Raw genomic sequence first — 16371 nt, 5'->3', positions numbered from 1 at the left:
TAAGATTTGCAGAAGTCTGTTGTAAATATTACCTCCTGGGTTTGTGGTTATTGATCTTACTGCATTCTCTAATACCAGGTTGAACAGTATTAGCATAATGGGTCTCCCTGTCTTAGGCCTTCTTCTGCTGGGAGCGATCTCAACAGACATCCCTGAACTTTAACCTGGCTTTTGCTATTTTCCAGGGTCATCTTAGTTAATTTTATTAGCTCCTTAGGAAATTTGAATGTTTGCATTGTTTCCCACAGTGCTGATCTTTTAACTCTATCATAGGCCTGTCTATAAACGGATGTTCTAATCTTACATTATTATTGTAAGTCTTCTCCAGCATCATACGTACTGTAAAGATATGCTCAGCTGTAGACCTCCCAAATCTAAAATCTGCCTGGTACTCGCCTAGAATATTTTCTGCTCTTGGGCTTAACTGTCCTTGTTATAGCCATAGAAAGGATTTTGTAGACTAGATGATACTAAGCAGAGAGAGTCCTCGGTAGTTGTTACACTGCATGCAAGATCCTTTCTTATGTATAGAGCAGGTGGTTGCTAATGTCCAGCCCTCTGGCATTTTCTCTGTTTTTCAGGCAATTATAATTATTTTATGTATCCTCCGTACTAATATTTCACCTCCATGTTTTATCATTTCTGCTGTTACCAGGTTGTGTCCAGGAGTTTTGCTATTCCCAAGTTGCTTCATAATTTTTCTTAACTGTTCTATCGATGGTGGTTCCGTGTCCACTGCATCATCTCCATCCACCTCTTGTTCTTCTTCAGTTTCTTCTCTATCCCCTCCATTACTCTCTTCACTTATGGTGTGTCTGTCTGACAGTAACACTTCAAAATGTTGTGCCCATGTTTCTGTTATTTTTTCCTTTCCAGCTATCAAACTGTCTGTCTCATCTTTCAACATGTCCGTCTTTGGCTGATATCCTCTCTTTATTTGTTCCACCCCATAAAAGAATTTCCTCCCCTACTTATTTTCAAAGTTCTTCTGTATTTCATCCATCCTTTCCCTTTCTTCTACTCTCTTTTTAATCTGAACTAAATTCTTAGCTACCCTTCTCTTCTCTTTAAACATAGCAACATTATTTCATGCAGGTCTCTATAACATTCTTCATCGAGCCTGATTTCTATCATCTCCTCATCAAACCATCTGTTTGTTTTCTGTTTTCCTCTTTCTCCAAGTACCTCTTGTGCTGTTGTATTTAAACCTATCTTAGTTTCCTCCCATAGTATGTTGATATCCTTTCCCTCCATCACGCTGATCTTTTGCAACTTCTCTTGCACTTTGCTCCTATACTCTTCCTTTTTCTTGTGATCTTTGAGCATCTCCACATTGTAGACCTTACTTTTCTCCAACCCAGCCCTTCTGGCTTTAACTGCAATCCTTTCTAAGGTTTTGATTCTTACCAAAAGATGGTCTGAGTCAATATCTGCTCCTTGGTGGCTAATCACATCCAAAATTTCTGAGGCATGCTGTCCATCTATCATTATATGATCTATTTGATTTCTCGTCAACCAATCTGGTGATATCCAAGTCTCCTTATAAATGTCTTTGTGTGGGAAAACCGTACTTTTAATCGCTAATCCATTGCTAAAAGCAAATTCAATCAGATTGCGACCATAGTTATTTGATTCCAGGTGTTTACTATGAAGACTGCCACCGATTGTTTCTCTTTCTCTTTACCTACTTTAGCATTACAATCCCCCAGGATAATTTTAATGTCTTACTTGTGCAGCTTATCATATACTTGTTCCAATTTCTCATAAAATTCTTCTCTCTCTTCTTCAGCTGCATCTCCCATTGTGGCATGCACACTGATCAGTGACAAGTCAGCGAATTTTCCCTTCAGCCTCAGTCAACATAATCTGCAGTTTATTGTTTCATATTCCACCATGGCATGATTGATGGACTTCTTTGCCATAAAACCTGTTCCTAATCTATTTTCTTCTTGCCTGCTATTGATCAAGGTATAGTGCTGAAGATCAACCAACTCTGCTTGTTTCCATCTTATCTCAATTCTGTACCTCAATAATTCCTCCTCGCACTTGCTACTGGTTCCGCCTGAAAGATACTTCTTACATTCCATGTTCCAATACACCAAAATCGTTGCTGTTTGAAGTGCCTTGGTTGTCGTAAGTTATAGACACTCCAGTTCTCTCTGTGAATTGGTTGCTGAACAATGCGTTCTTTCCAATATGGGATTGTTAAGCCCATGATCAACCCCCAACCTGGAGGGCCTGGATGTGTATCAGGTTTATTCCCTTAGGGAGACTGGCTTCACCACACCTCTAGAGCCCTCCCTGCCCTGTGTTGTAGAGCATTAAAAATGACAAGGAAAAAGGATAGGCTTAGGATAGGATAGAACAGCAGACAGGATTGATAGCTCGTTGTGAGATACACTTTGTCTGGCTCCTCCCCCTTGGCCTGTCTGGCATGGGTGGCCCTGCTGGTAGCTACGCTACCGCCGGGACAACCCTCCAGATCCAGAGCACACAAACCACCTCACCTGCACAGTGCTACATTAAGGTGGTGTCCCCTGAGGAGGTGTAATGTCACTACATAATGTGATATTATTGTAATATTCCGGCAGCCAGTACCAGTGATGATGCACTACCATAATTGAGACGACAACGATCTTTGATGTGACGGCAATGCTCTTTGCTGTGAAAAAAAGAGCATCTAGCCTTTTTTGCAATTGTTGGAGATAAAGAATGACTATTGGAGTTTTCCCTTTTTCTTTGGGTGGGAGGGGGTCAGATAAGTTTGTATATAGACATAATTAAGTGCAAAGGAGATACAACTTGCAATCGCAAATCATCAAGAATAAAAAAATTTCTCTTACGAAAAAGAAGGTAAATGTTTTCTAGAAACTTTTATTTGATGTTGGATCCCCAGACTTCATAAAAACTATTAGTGTGTTTAGAAATACAGTGCATAGTGATTTCTTCACAAATTAACAGGAGAATTTGCTACTATCATGATCTGAACGATGCGCAATATTTCACCATCGGCTTGTGTGTTAAAGATGTTCTCTAAGCGGCCAGTTTTTTAGTCAGAAGATATCATACTGCCACTGTTGTTCAGCCTTCTCATTCTGAATGTGTTTCCAGAAAATCTTATGGCGACTGTGAGTACTTTAGCTGCCAAGAGAGACGGAGTCTTCATAGCGAGTAAGTTTTCTCTGACTTTGCCTGGCATTCTCTGAGAACTGGAGAAACGGAAACCTCCGACCACCAACTCATCTTGTACATAACTGTTCTCTCCCTAGAGCAGCCATGAAGAAAACATAATCATCGATAGTCAAATTGTTGTCACAGATTTTTATCTTAGACAGGTAAAAAATTTTAAAATGTATGCATCTAGGCCAAAAAATCAAAAGAGAGTTTAAATGCAGTACCTGTCTTATCTGTGTCAAAGTCAAAGATCAAATTAGTTAATTAATTAATTTTTTTATGGTGTAGCATTTCATTTTAGAGTGACAACCAATTGACAGGACTTCTTGCAAAATTTGGGAACTTGTTAGGATTTTGTATCATTTCCATGTTGTATGCTATTGGTAAGAAGTGTACTATAATGTGCGTTTCTGTGTTGCGTACCGTGTCCTTGTTCGAGACCACAATGGGGACAGAGGGACTGGCAGACTGGTGCTGTATGGTTCATCTTAACAGATCACCTGAATGTCCAGGCTGCAGGCAAGTAACAACAAGTTTACCTATCTGGAATCTAATCCTGTCCTTTTTGTACTCTTCCTACATCTATTAGTTATAGATGAACATCTTAAAAAAAAAAAAAAAAAGGAATGTAGATTTGTACCGATTTTATGCGTGTAGTTTGAAACTATGTGGGTCGTGTGAAGACTTTCTTTATGTGATTTACGGTTAGGACACACCCCCAATTGAGAATGGAACAGGAGCAGAATACAACAGACAATATTCAGTCAGCCAGTCAGCTGAGGGAGAGGAGGTCCCTTCCACTTATAGTTCAGTACCTGTAATGACCACAGCTAGGAATGAGGAGTTTAACATTACAGATCTTTTACTGAGTATATCATAAGCAGTGCAGACATTTACTGCAAATCAACAATCGATGTCTGCTAAAGTGCAGTCTGTAGCAACTGAACAGTCAAGGATAGCTTCCGCACAAGAATCAATGGCAGCGGAACAGGACAAAATTTCCACTATAGTTCATACTGTAGCAGTAGAACAGGCAAGTCTCTCTCCTAAACAAGATGGTCTTGTTAAGCAGCAGCACTAGTAACAGACTGAGGAAATATAAAAGCTAACTCTGCAAGATATTATTGCTATGGTTAAGTCATTGCCAACCAAACAGGATTTTGAGAGTTTTAAATGTGAAGTGAGTCATTTAAGAATTCAACAAAGTGATCTTCCTATGGAAGTGGCAAATCCTAAGCTTTCCCAGGAGAAACTTCCTGAGGAAATCTCTAAAATCCCAACCGAAGTAAGAGATGTTACCGCAACTGTAGATTCTCTTGTGTCCAAATTGGAACTTGTTAAACCAGATTGTGTTACAGTTATAGAAGAGAGGGTGACACAATGTGTTACTGAACACCTGCAACAAGCTGTGCAAAATGCTCACCTGACTAATATATCGGATTCCACAAAGATCCAAATTGGTAGTGATGTGATAATCCGACAGTTTGCTGTGGAGTTCTCGAAGTGGAAAGACAATATAACCAAATCGATTGAAGAATGTTCTAAGTCAATAAAAAAATATAAGCAAGTGGTTCTGACACACGTCACATTTTCCGATGAACCAAAGTAAAATATGATGAATTCGGTGTCAGTGATGACTAGCCCGATGCCTACAACAAAAAGTGCACATGTGGTGTCTGACCCTATTTATGGCAATATACCACCCCACAATGTATATGCCCAATTGTTAATGGAGGAGAAGCTCCTAAAGCACCACCAGTTCCAAGCCTTATGTCCAGAGAAGAAAACTGTTAACCCCGTCTTTTTCATTTGTGGATTCAGAGGTGTTTTACCCCGTGCATGGGCTCGTGCATGAAATATTTCTTTTGTCGCTGGCAACATACAAGGGGAAGGTAGTTTATAGTGCATGGATGTTATGGAAACCTGTGGCACCTACGAGGATTTTAAGCGAGCGTTCTTGAGTAGGTATTGATCTAAGGGAATTCAAGAATGACTGAAAAACAAGGTTTATAATCCAGACCCATTTTCAGTCAAGAGTGGGAACTTGCGTCAGTACTTCAAGAAGTACTTGAATAAAAGTAAATATTGGGATATTCCAGTCCCACAGGTGGATACTTTGAAGATTATTAAGGCAAAGTTACCAGTCGAGATATGTGAAAAACTCATGTATGCTCCCGAAGACAATGTCAAAGACTTTTGTCTCTGTCACCTACACCATCAACCTATTAAACAAAGACTTAAAAAGCTACAAATCATGGGAATAGGTTGTTGACTGGTGTAAACAGGAACTTTGCATATCACCCAGCACTGAGTGCCAATAATAATAGTACAGCACAGCAGAGCTCAAGGTTCTAAGCTTAGCATAACAAGCAACAGCTGAATGGTGGTCAAAGATTGAATGCCAATGCAGTGCTGTTCCAACCTTGCTGGGTGAAAAATAAACCTAATGAGTGAAGATTCAATCCAATGCAAACCACAAATCAAAATAACGACAACCAACATAGTCAGCGTAATCAACAGTTCCATGGGAATAATCCGAACTGGCAACCACAAAATATTAAGCAGCAATTTCCAAATGCAAATGACTGGAGAGAGCAACTGCAGTGATTATGGATGTCACTGACAAACCCAGAACCCATCCGTTAAACTAAAGACAACCTTATCGTGCCTTGGAGAATCCACCGGGTGTGATGTAAGAAGCTCTGGCAAGAGAATTGTCATGTTCCAATGCAATGTCGGGCAGAGACTAGTAGATGAACTTATGCATGACGTCCAGCATTGTAAGCCAAGCATATGACCATTCCTATACTGGTGATATATATGCAGAAGTCTACGGCCGTACCATTAAAGTAATTTTTGATACAGGTGCAAATGTGAATGCTATCTCCGCAGCACTGTTTGAGAAGTTGATGGTGGTGGTGGTTAGTGTTTAACGTCCCGTCGACAACGAGGTCATTAGAGACGGTGAGAAGTTGACATGGCACTAGAAACTACCAGTCTTTCCTGTGAGTAATTGTGAAGTTATAGGTGCAATCGGTACCAGGGCACAGAAGGTAAAGATACAGACTCTTATTGAGTTAAGAATAGGAAATGTAGTGACTTTATGCATGTTCCTAATAACAAATAAATTAATAGAGGACTGTACTTAGGGAATTGAGAGTATCTGGGAGACAGATGTAAAATTCGACTTCTCTGCAGGCTGTGCCTCTTTTAATATTGATGATGAGAATGTGTGTGTGGAGCTGATCAGAGAAGACTGTAGCCATGGAAGATATTGTTGGGGTTCAACAATTAAGCTTGTAACATATATCAAGAAGAGTCGGAGATCAAATGCAAAAGAGGTTTATCAAGTACACACATTAACTGATGTTGTATCTCAAAAAGCGTCTGAATCTAACTGTTTGGGCGATCTACAGCAAAAACAACTGGCAGTAGAATACTGATGTCTTTAGTGAAAAACCAGGTATAGTGAAGGGCTATGTGTGTAATTTAGAAGGGTACCCACATAGTATATATTGCCAAAGTTTTTATCCTATTGCTTGGTGACTTGGGCAATCTGTCAATGAACAGTTGCAATGAATGTTGAATTGGAAGTTGATTGAGCCATCCACAAGCCCATACTGTAATCCTTTATTGGTTGTCCCTAAACCAGAGGACAAAGTTCGACTAGTTTTGGACAAAAGACAGATAAATAAAGTTACAGGTCCTGTCCACACTCATCCAGATAATATTGATGAGCTTATACAGAAGTTTTGAAACAAGAAATTCTTTTCAACTTGTGATCTCAGAATATCTTACTGGCAGATAAAGCCAAGTCCTGAATCGAGGAAGTACACAGCATTTGTTTATGCAGGGAGAAGCTACCATTTTAAGGTTCTTCCATTCGGCCTAAATGTTAGCTCTGGCATGTTTATTCAGGCTTTGGATGCTGTTTTAAAACATGAACTGCATGGTCATCTTACGCTTTTTGTGGATGATATTCTCATTGTTACATCTTCTTGGGGAGAACACATTAACCTCTTGGCCAGACTCATAAACACATTTAGTAAAGCAGGCATGACAGCTAACGTGCAAAAATCTCATTTTTCACTTGAACGGATCCTTTTCCTCAGGCATATAATAGACAACAAGGGCATAATGCAAGATTCAGTGAAGGTGAACGCCATCAGGAATTTTCCCACACCATCAAACAAGGAGCAGTTAAAATCTTTCAAAGGAATGACAACCTTGTATAGGTGATTTTTAAACAAACAGGTGATGAATGCAGAGCCCACACCAGTTTCCATGGAAAAACACATACTGTGGAGGTGGACAAATGACTGTGAAGTTGCATTCCAGCTCATCAAAGACTCTCTTGCAGATGCAAAATTGTTACACCATCCGGATATGACTTCGGATTTTGTTTTGATGACTGATTCATCAAGCATTGGTTTAGGATGCTGTTTGTTTCACATCAAGGATATCAACAATCATCCAACATTCTGTCCCATAGCTTATGCAAGTTGTGTGTTATAATGTTGCGAGCACTCCTACACAACAACAGAACGGGAAGGTTTGGCACCTGTGTGGGCATTTCGAAAATTCCACTATTACTTGTTTGCGGTACACACTACAGTGTACTGCGATCATCAAGCTCTCACATTCATGCAACAATGAAAACTACTTCACACTCGTGTATCATGCTGGGCCTTGGCTTTACAAGAATATAATTTCGGAGCTGGACAACATAACCAGGCTGGAGATGCTTTATCTGGACTACCTGAAGGTTTGGAGAGCATTACCACTGTGGAAGATGAGGAGAAGCAACATAGGATCTTGCTAATGAAAGATTTGGAATCCAGGAGATATTATTTATACATGTGTAGGAACCTATCTGCCCTCCAGCAATGAGATGATCACTAGTCTATTATTTTGAATAAGTCACCCAGACCAAGGACAGCTCTGAAGATTTTTCAAAGTAGTTGATAATGTTTTGTTCTACAGAAGGTCTGATACTTCAGATAAATGGTGTGTATGTGTACCAGAAGATTATGTGGAAAAGCTCTCACTGCACACTCACTGTGTTTGGGGACATTTTGGCATACTTAAATGTGCAAGCAAGATAGTTAGCTATTGTTACTTTATGAATGTCAGGAGAAGAGTTCAGCAGGTTTTCAAGAAATGCAAAGTTTGTCAGCTGACTCTTGTAACAAAGGTACACAAGATGAGACGCACTCCATCATTCCACATAAGCCCTTAGATCTAATTTCTGTGGACATCTGAGGGCCAGGGCAAGAGGTGGTACATTTTCTAAGTATGTAATGTAATCTGATTAGCCACCAGCAAATCCAGATCAAGAAATTGTTTTCTGATTTTATTCCATCTGTTGAGAAGCCAAGAATGATTCTAACAGACAATGCAACGATTTTCATGTGTTATACTTGGAAGATGGCTTTATGAGAAGCAAATATTACACGTGTCAAAATGTCATGTTACAATCCCAGAGCAAGTTCCATCGAACGTGTATTTAGAGAGTTAAATCGTTTCATGAGAACATACTGTTCAGCGAAGCAAACCAACTTGATTGATCTGTTGGAAGACTTCACTACAATCATAAATAACCTACCGCATACAACTACTGGTTATACTCCAGAAGAATTACTCGTAAATACTGAATAAAATAATGAATGGGTGCAAACATTACCGAAAATACCCCAAAATAGGATCTCGTGGGAAGAAAAAATTTGTGATGCTTACCTCAACATGTAAGAGAAAGCTCTTATGAGAAAGAAGAGACATGACAAGGGATTAAAGAGAAGACAATATTATATTGTTGGAGATTTGGTACTATTGAGATCTCATTCAAGATCTTCACTCCTGGAGAAGAGCTCCAAGAAGTGGCAAAGAGTATACCATGGACCATATGTTGTTATAAAACTGCCACATCCAGGTGCATATCTGTTAGCATATGTAAAGACATTGAAAATAAAGGATGTGGACTCTCATAAGGATTTTAATATGTTCTATAAATAATTCTGTGTATTTTTTATGTGTGTCATGATTTGTGTAACTATATGATTTGTAAATAGTAGTTATTTAAGTTATGTAATTTGTTTCCTATGATATGTGTTGATAATATGTCACCATTTTGTGCCACGAACTGGTGTTCTAAAATGAGTGAACCTTCAGTGCAGATGTAGGGATATAACTATGTGATTTATTTATGGTTACTTTCAACTTGCTTGATTTTCTTGTCAGTTGTCATTTCTTGTAGGATAATCTGCATATTGTTATTTTGATTCTGTAGGTTATTCCATTTTTTTGCGAGTTTCTCTGTAAGATTATGTGCTGTATGTTGTCATGATTGCTGTGTCTCAGGTTAACTAGTGACTATTCTGGACAGTATTATTCAGATTTGTGTGAATATAAAGACAGCGAACTTTGTTCCTGTGTCGTGTCTGACAATGTAACTTCAATGGAAGTGTAGTCATTTGACAGTGATGTTGTTGTTTTTGTGATATTAGTCAGACTAGTGTTACTATGCAAAGACAGTGAGCCACCCTGCTCAGTTGCCTATTAAACACGAGTGACTGTTTGCACCCATCTTCTCTGAAAGTGTCATTTTTTAATGTGACTGTGGATACTCTGAACAACATGGCTGGTGTTGCAAAGATATCAAAGTGTACATTGTTTTCAACATGCTGTGGCAGCTTTACATCCAACCAACTGACCAGCCATCACCACCGACAACCATTCCATCTCGATGTCTTATAGCTTCTCACCATCCTGCTGTACCATCGGCATCGCACCGTCAACATCGTACCATTGTCACCACAACATCGGCATAATATCCAGAACAGGATTGTCTGTTAAATGAATCTTGTATTGTGTGAATAACTCTGTTTTCAAAGACACTAAACAGTTCTGCAAAAATTTAAATGATTTTCTGTATTTTTTGTTCCATACAAACTGAGTAACATTTTTTTCAATATTCATGCTGAAAACCAATATTTTTGATTCAAAGTTCTGGTATTTTGCTAAATATGATAATTACAACTGGTCTGGCAAGGCCCATTGGGTTTCCTCCGCCAACTGTGCCTGAATGGGTGGGCCTGATTTCCATTGTAAAATCCATTCCCGAGAAAGATAGTGTGATTATTTATGCCAGCCGGTAATGAGAGTTGCTAAGAAAGTACATACAACTCAATGATTTAATTTGTAACCACTATATTTATGAACAAATGTTTAGGTAGATATTGTGGTCATATAAATGTTTTTTAAAGGAAAACTTTTGTGACCCAGAGGGGCCACGTAATGTCCCTTCATACTGTAAAATTATTATAATATTCCGGCTCTGAGTACCAGTGATGATGCGCTACCATAATTGAGACGACAAAACTCGTTGCAGTGATGACAATGTGCTTTGCTGTGATTAAAAAAAACTTTTTTTTGTTTTTTTTTTTTTTTTTTTATTTTGGGGGGGGGGGGGGGGGAGGATGGGGGTTCAGATAAGTTTGCATGTGTTGTTGTTGTTGTGGTCTTCAGGTCTGAGACTGGTTTGATGCAGCTCTCCATGCTAATCTATCCCGTGTAAGCTCCTTCATCTCCCAGTACCTACTGCAACCTACATCCTACATCCTTCTGAATCTGCTTAGTGTATTCATCTCTTGGTCTCCCTCTACGATTTTTACCCTCCACGCTGCCCTCCAATGCTAAATTTGTGATCCCTTGATGCCTCAGGACATGTCCCACCATCCGATCCCTTCTTCTAGTCAAGTTGTGCCACAAACTTCTCTTCTCCCCAATCCTATTCAGTACCTCCTCATTAGTTACGTGATCTACCCACCTAATCTTCAACATTCTTCTGTAGCACCACGTTTTGAAAGCTTCTATTCTCTTCTTGTCCAAACTATTTATCGTCCATGTTTCACTTCCATACATGGCTACACTCCATACAAATACTTTCAGAAACGACTTCCTGACACTTAAATCTATACTCAATGTTAACAATTTTCTCTTCTTCAGAAACGCTTCCCTTACCATTGCCAGTCTACATTTCATATCCTCTCTACTTTGACCATCATCAGTTATTTTGCTCCCCAAACAGCAAAACTCATCTACTACTTTAAGTGTCTCATTTACTAATCTAATTCCCTCAGCATCACCCAAATTAATTTGACTACATTCCATTATCCTCATTTTGCTTTTGTTGATGTTCATCTTATATCCTCCTTTCGAGATACTGTCCATTCCGTTCAACTGCTCTTCCAGGTCCTTTGCCGTCTCTGACAGAATTAAAATGTCATCGGCGAACCTCAAAGTTTTCATTGCTTCTCCATAGATTTTAATTCCTGCTCCAAATTTTTCTTTTGTTTCCTTTATTGCTTGCTCAGTATACAGATTGAATAACATTGGGGATAGGCTACAACCCTGTCTCACTCCCTTCCCAACCACTGCTTCCCTTTAATGCCCTTCGATTTTTATAACTGACATCTGGTTTCTGTACAAATTGTAAATAGCCTTTCGCTCCCTGTATTTTACCCCTGCCTCATTCAGAATTTGAAAAAGAATATTCCAGTCAACATTGTCAAAAGCTTTCTCTAAGTCTACAAATGCTAGAAATGTAGGTTTGTCTTTCCTTAATCTATCTTCTAAGATGTCATAGGGTCAGTATTGCCTCACGTGTTCCAGCATTTCTACGGACTCCAAACTGGTCTTCCCCAACATCGGCTTCTTTCAGTTTTTCCATTTGTCTGTAAAGAATTTGCATTAGTATTTTCCTGTCATGACTTATTAAACTGATAGTTCGGTAATTTACACATCTGTCAACACCTGCTTTCTTTGGGATTGGAATCATTATATTCTTCTTGAAATCTGAGGATACTTCACCTGTCTCATTCATCTTGCTCACCAGATAATAGAGTTTTGTCAGGACTGGCTCTCCCAAGGCTGTCAGTAGTTCTAACAGAATGTTGTCTACTCCCGTGGCCTTTTTTCGACTTAGGTCTTTGAGTGCTCTGTGAAACTTTCATGCAGTATTGTATCTCCCATTTCATCTTCATCTACATCCTCTTCCATTTCCATAATATTGTCCTCAAGTACATCGCCCTTGTATAGACCCTCTATATACTCATTCCACCTTTCTGCTTTCCCCTCTTTGCTTAGAACTGGGTTTCCATCTGAGCTCTTGATGTTCATACAAATGGTTCTCTTTTCTCCAAAGGTCTCTTTAATTTTCCTGTAGGCTGTATCTATCTTACCGCTAGTGAGATAAGCTTCTACATCCTTACATTTGTCCTCTAGCCATGCCTCCTTACCCATTTTGCACTTCCTGTCGATCTCATTTTTGAGACGTTTGTATTCCTTTTTGCCTGCTTTATTTACTGCATTTTTATATTTTCTCCTTTCATCAATTAAATTCAATATTTCTTCTGTTACCCAAGGATTTCTACTAGCCTTCGTCTTTTTACCTACTTGATCCTCTGCTGCCTTCACTACTTCATCCCTCAGAGCTGCCCATTCGTCTTCTACTGCATTTCTTTCCCCCATTCCTGTCAATTGTTCCCTTATGCTGTCCCTGAAACTCTCTACAACCTTTGGTTTAGTCAGTTTATCCAGGTCCCATCTTCTTAAATTCCCACCTTTTTGCAATTTCTTCAGTTTTAATCTACAGTTCATAACCAATAGATTGTGGTCAGAGTCCACATCTGCCCCTGGAAATGTCATACAATTTAAAACCTGGTTCCTAAATCTCTGTCTTACCATTATATAATCTATGTGATACCTTTTAGTATCTCCAGGATTCTTCCATGTATACGACCTTCTTTTATGATTCTTGAACCAAGTGTTAGCTATGATTAAGTTATGCTCCGTGCAAAATTCTACCAGGCGGCTTCCTCTTACATTTCTTAGCCCCAATCCATATTCACCTACTATGTTTCCTTTTCTCCCTTTTCCTACTGTCGAATTCCAGTCACCCATGACTACTAAATTTTCATCTCCCTTCACTACCTGAATAATTTCTTTTATCTCATCATATATTTCTTCTATTTCTTCGTCATCTGCAGAGCTAGTTGGCATATAAACTTGTACTACTGTAGTAGGCATAGGCTTCGTGTCTATCTTGGCCACTATAATACATTCACTATGCTGTTTGTAGTAGCTTACCCGCATTCCTATTTTTTTATTCATTATTAAACCTACTCCTGCATTACCCCTATTTGATTTTGTATTTATAACCCTGTATTCACCTGACCAGAAGTCTTGTTCCTCCTGCCACCAAACTTCACTAATTCCCACTATATCTAACTTTAACCTATCCATTTCCCTTTTTAAATTTTCTAACCTACCTGCCTGATTAAGGGATCTGACATTCCACACTCCGATCCGTAGAATGCCAGTTTTCTTTCTCCTGATAACGACATCCTCTTGAGTAGTCCCCGCCTGGGGTTCCGAATGGGGGACTATTTTACCTCCGGAATATTTTACCCAAGAGGATGCCATCATCATTTAACCATACAGTAAAGCTGCATGCCCTCGGGAAAAATTACGGCTGTAGTTTCCCCTTGCTTTCAGCCGTTCGCAGTACCACAACAGCAAGGCCGTTTTGGTTAGTGTTACAAGGCCAGATCAGTCAATCATCCAGACTGTTGCCCCTGCAACTACTGAAAAGGCTGCTGCCCCTCTTCAGGAACCACACGTTTGTCTGGCCTCTCAACAGATACCCCTCCGTTGCGGTTGCACCTACGGTACGGCTATCTGTATCGTTGAGGCACGCAAGCCTCCCCACCAACGGCAAGGTCCATGGTTCATGGCGGTGGGGGGGGGGGGGGGGGGGAGGGGGAAGTTTGCATATAGATGTAATTTATTTGAAGTGCAGAGGAGATACAACTTGTAATCGCAATTATCAAGAAAAAAAAAATTTCTCTTATGAGAAAGAAGGTAAATATCATCTACAAACATTTATCTGATGTTAGGTCCCCAGACCTTCATAAAAACTATTAGTTTGTCTAGCAATAGAGTGCACAGTGATTTCTTTGCAAATTAACAATACTGGGAGAATCTGCTACTATCACGGTCTGAACGATGCTAGTGTGTTAAAGACGCTCCCTAAGCGACCAGTTTGTTAGTCAGAATATATCATACTGCCACTGTTGTTCAGCCTTCTCAATCTGAAAGTGTTTCCAGAAAATCTTATGGTGACTGTGAGTACTTTAGCTGCCAAGAGAGACGGAGTCTTCATTGAGAGTTGTAGCAATTTTCTCAGACCTTGCCTGGCATACTCAGAGAACTGGAGAAACAGAAACCTCCAACTGCCAAATCATCCTGTACGTAACCGTTCTCTCCTTACAGCAACCATGAAGAAAACATTATCATCTATAGTCAAATTGTTTTCACAGATTTTTATCGTAGGCAGGTAAAAACTTTTTAAATGTATGCATCTAGGCAAAAAAATCATAAGAGAGTTTAAATGCAGTACCTGTCTTATCTGTGTCAAAGTCAAAGGTCATGTTATTTATTTATTTTTATTTACATTTTATGGCCTTTATTGGACCACTCTAGCCAACTTTACACAAAGAATTTTCCAGTTTTCTGTCAGCCCAGTACTTCTTCATTCTCTCAGATGTTATCCTTCTTTCTTCATCAGAATCATCCTTCCTATTGTCTGTTTGTTGATTCTTGTTTGCAGTCTGGTTTGTTTGTCTGCGAGTCTCCTAGTTTTGTTTCTTAGGTCTTCCAATGTAATCTGTAGCTCATCCATATCTTCCTTGATTTCTGTAATCCACTTAATGTTGTACTTATTATCCCACAATTTTTCTATTATTCTCCTGATCATCCTGTTCTCTGGTGTTCTGATTAGATGTCCAAAAAATGAAATGCATTTCTTCTTGATTGTACTCATTACTGGTTCTGTTTCCTTGTATACTGTTTCATTTGTAGCTACTCTCCAGCATCCATCTTTCTGGTACGATTTGTTGGTGCACGTTTTGATAATTCTTCTCTCTATTTTGAGTATTCTGTCTGTTTGTGCAGTGTTAGTTGTTTTAAAGATAGTTTCACTTGCATACGTTATTTCTAGGTGAGTGACTGTTTTGTAGTGTTTTAAGTTTGTTGCTATTGACAGACACTTTTTTTTTTGTAGGTGTTCTTGGTGATATATTGTGCTCTAGTCAGGTTGTTTATTCTGTTATGCCATGTTGGCATTTCATTGAGGTTATATGTTATGATTTCTCCCAGATATTTAAATTTATCTACAATTTTGATTTCTTGGTTTCCTATGGCAATTATGTTTATGAGTGATGGGTCAGTTAACATGATGACTGCAGTGAGATAACACTAGACTCTAGCAACAGTGAATCACGATATGTGACGTAGTTCACAGAAGTTACCACATCCAGTTGAAGGCATTGCGAGTATTATCTTTGAAGATGAAATTTTTGGCGGGCAGAAAGATCTGTGTTTGTTATTGTTTTTGTCGAGGTGGTATATGCAGTGTGGAACTTTTGTAGTAACTAAGTAATAGGCTTCGTGGTATTGTGATTTCTAAGAGACGAAAAGTGGAACGAAAAAATTGTTGGAGAGAAAACAGGAAACGTCATATAAATTCACATTCTGGGAGGCAAACAAGCTGATCAGTTAAAATGATTGTGGTTAGAATATCGTATTTTCTCAAAGAATATAAATGTATAGAAGTTATTTAATACTGAGATGTATGTGCTCAAGCTGCCTGTGTAGTGTTTTACTTATGAACATTATAAATGGCTGATTTAGCTCCACAGCTGTGTTGTATGCAACTTAGTACTGTGGTAGTGGCTGTTGGAAGGGCCAGCCGGAGTGGCCAGGCGGCTCTAGGCGTTTCAGTCTGGAACCGCGCGACCGCTACGGTCGCAGGTTCGAATCCTGCCTCGGGCATGGATGTGTGTGATGTCCTTAGGTTAGTTAGGTTTAAGCAGTTCTACGTTCTAGGGGACTGATGACCTTAGATGTTAAGTCACATAGTGCTCAGAGCCATTTTGCTGTTGGAAGGCTTCTTCAAAGGTAACGCTTGTTTAAAAATGAGATGTTGATTAATGGAGTTGTTGGACTTTATTTTTAGTCATTGAAGTATATAGCGATGAAGCTCGCTTTAAACAGGAAGAAAAATGCAGCATAACTGAAGATACATTGGGAAATTTGCATTTGCAAAACAAGATGCTAAAATAGCAGGCAAGGATTCAT

This window comes from Schistocerca americana, chromosome 2 (genome assembly GCF_021461395.2).
Source record: "Schistocerca americana isolate TAMUIC-IGC-003095 chromosome 2, iqSchAmer2.1, whole genome shotgun sequence".
In the NCBI taxonomy this organism is placed as follows: domain Eukaryota; kingdom Metazoa; phylum Arthropoda; class Insecta; order Orthoptera; family Acrididae; genus Schistocerca; species Schistocerca americana.
Note: the sequence above shows the minus strand (reverse complement) of the source record.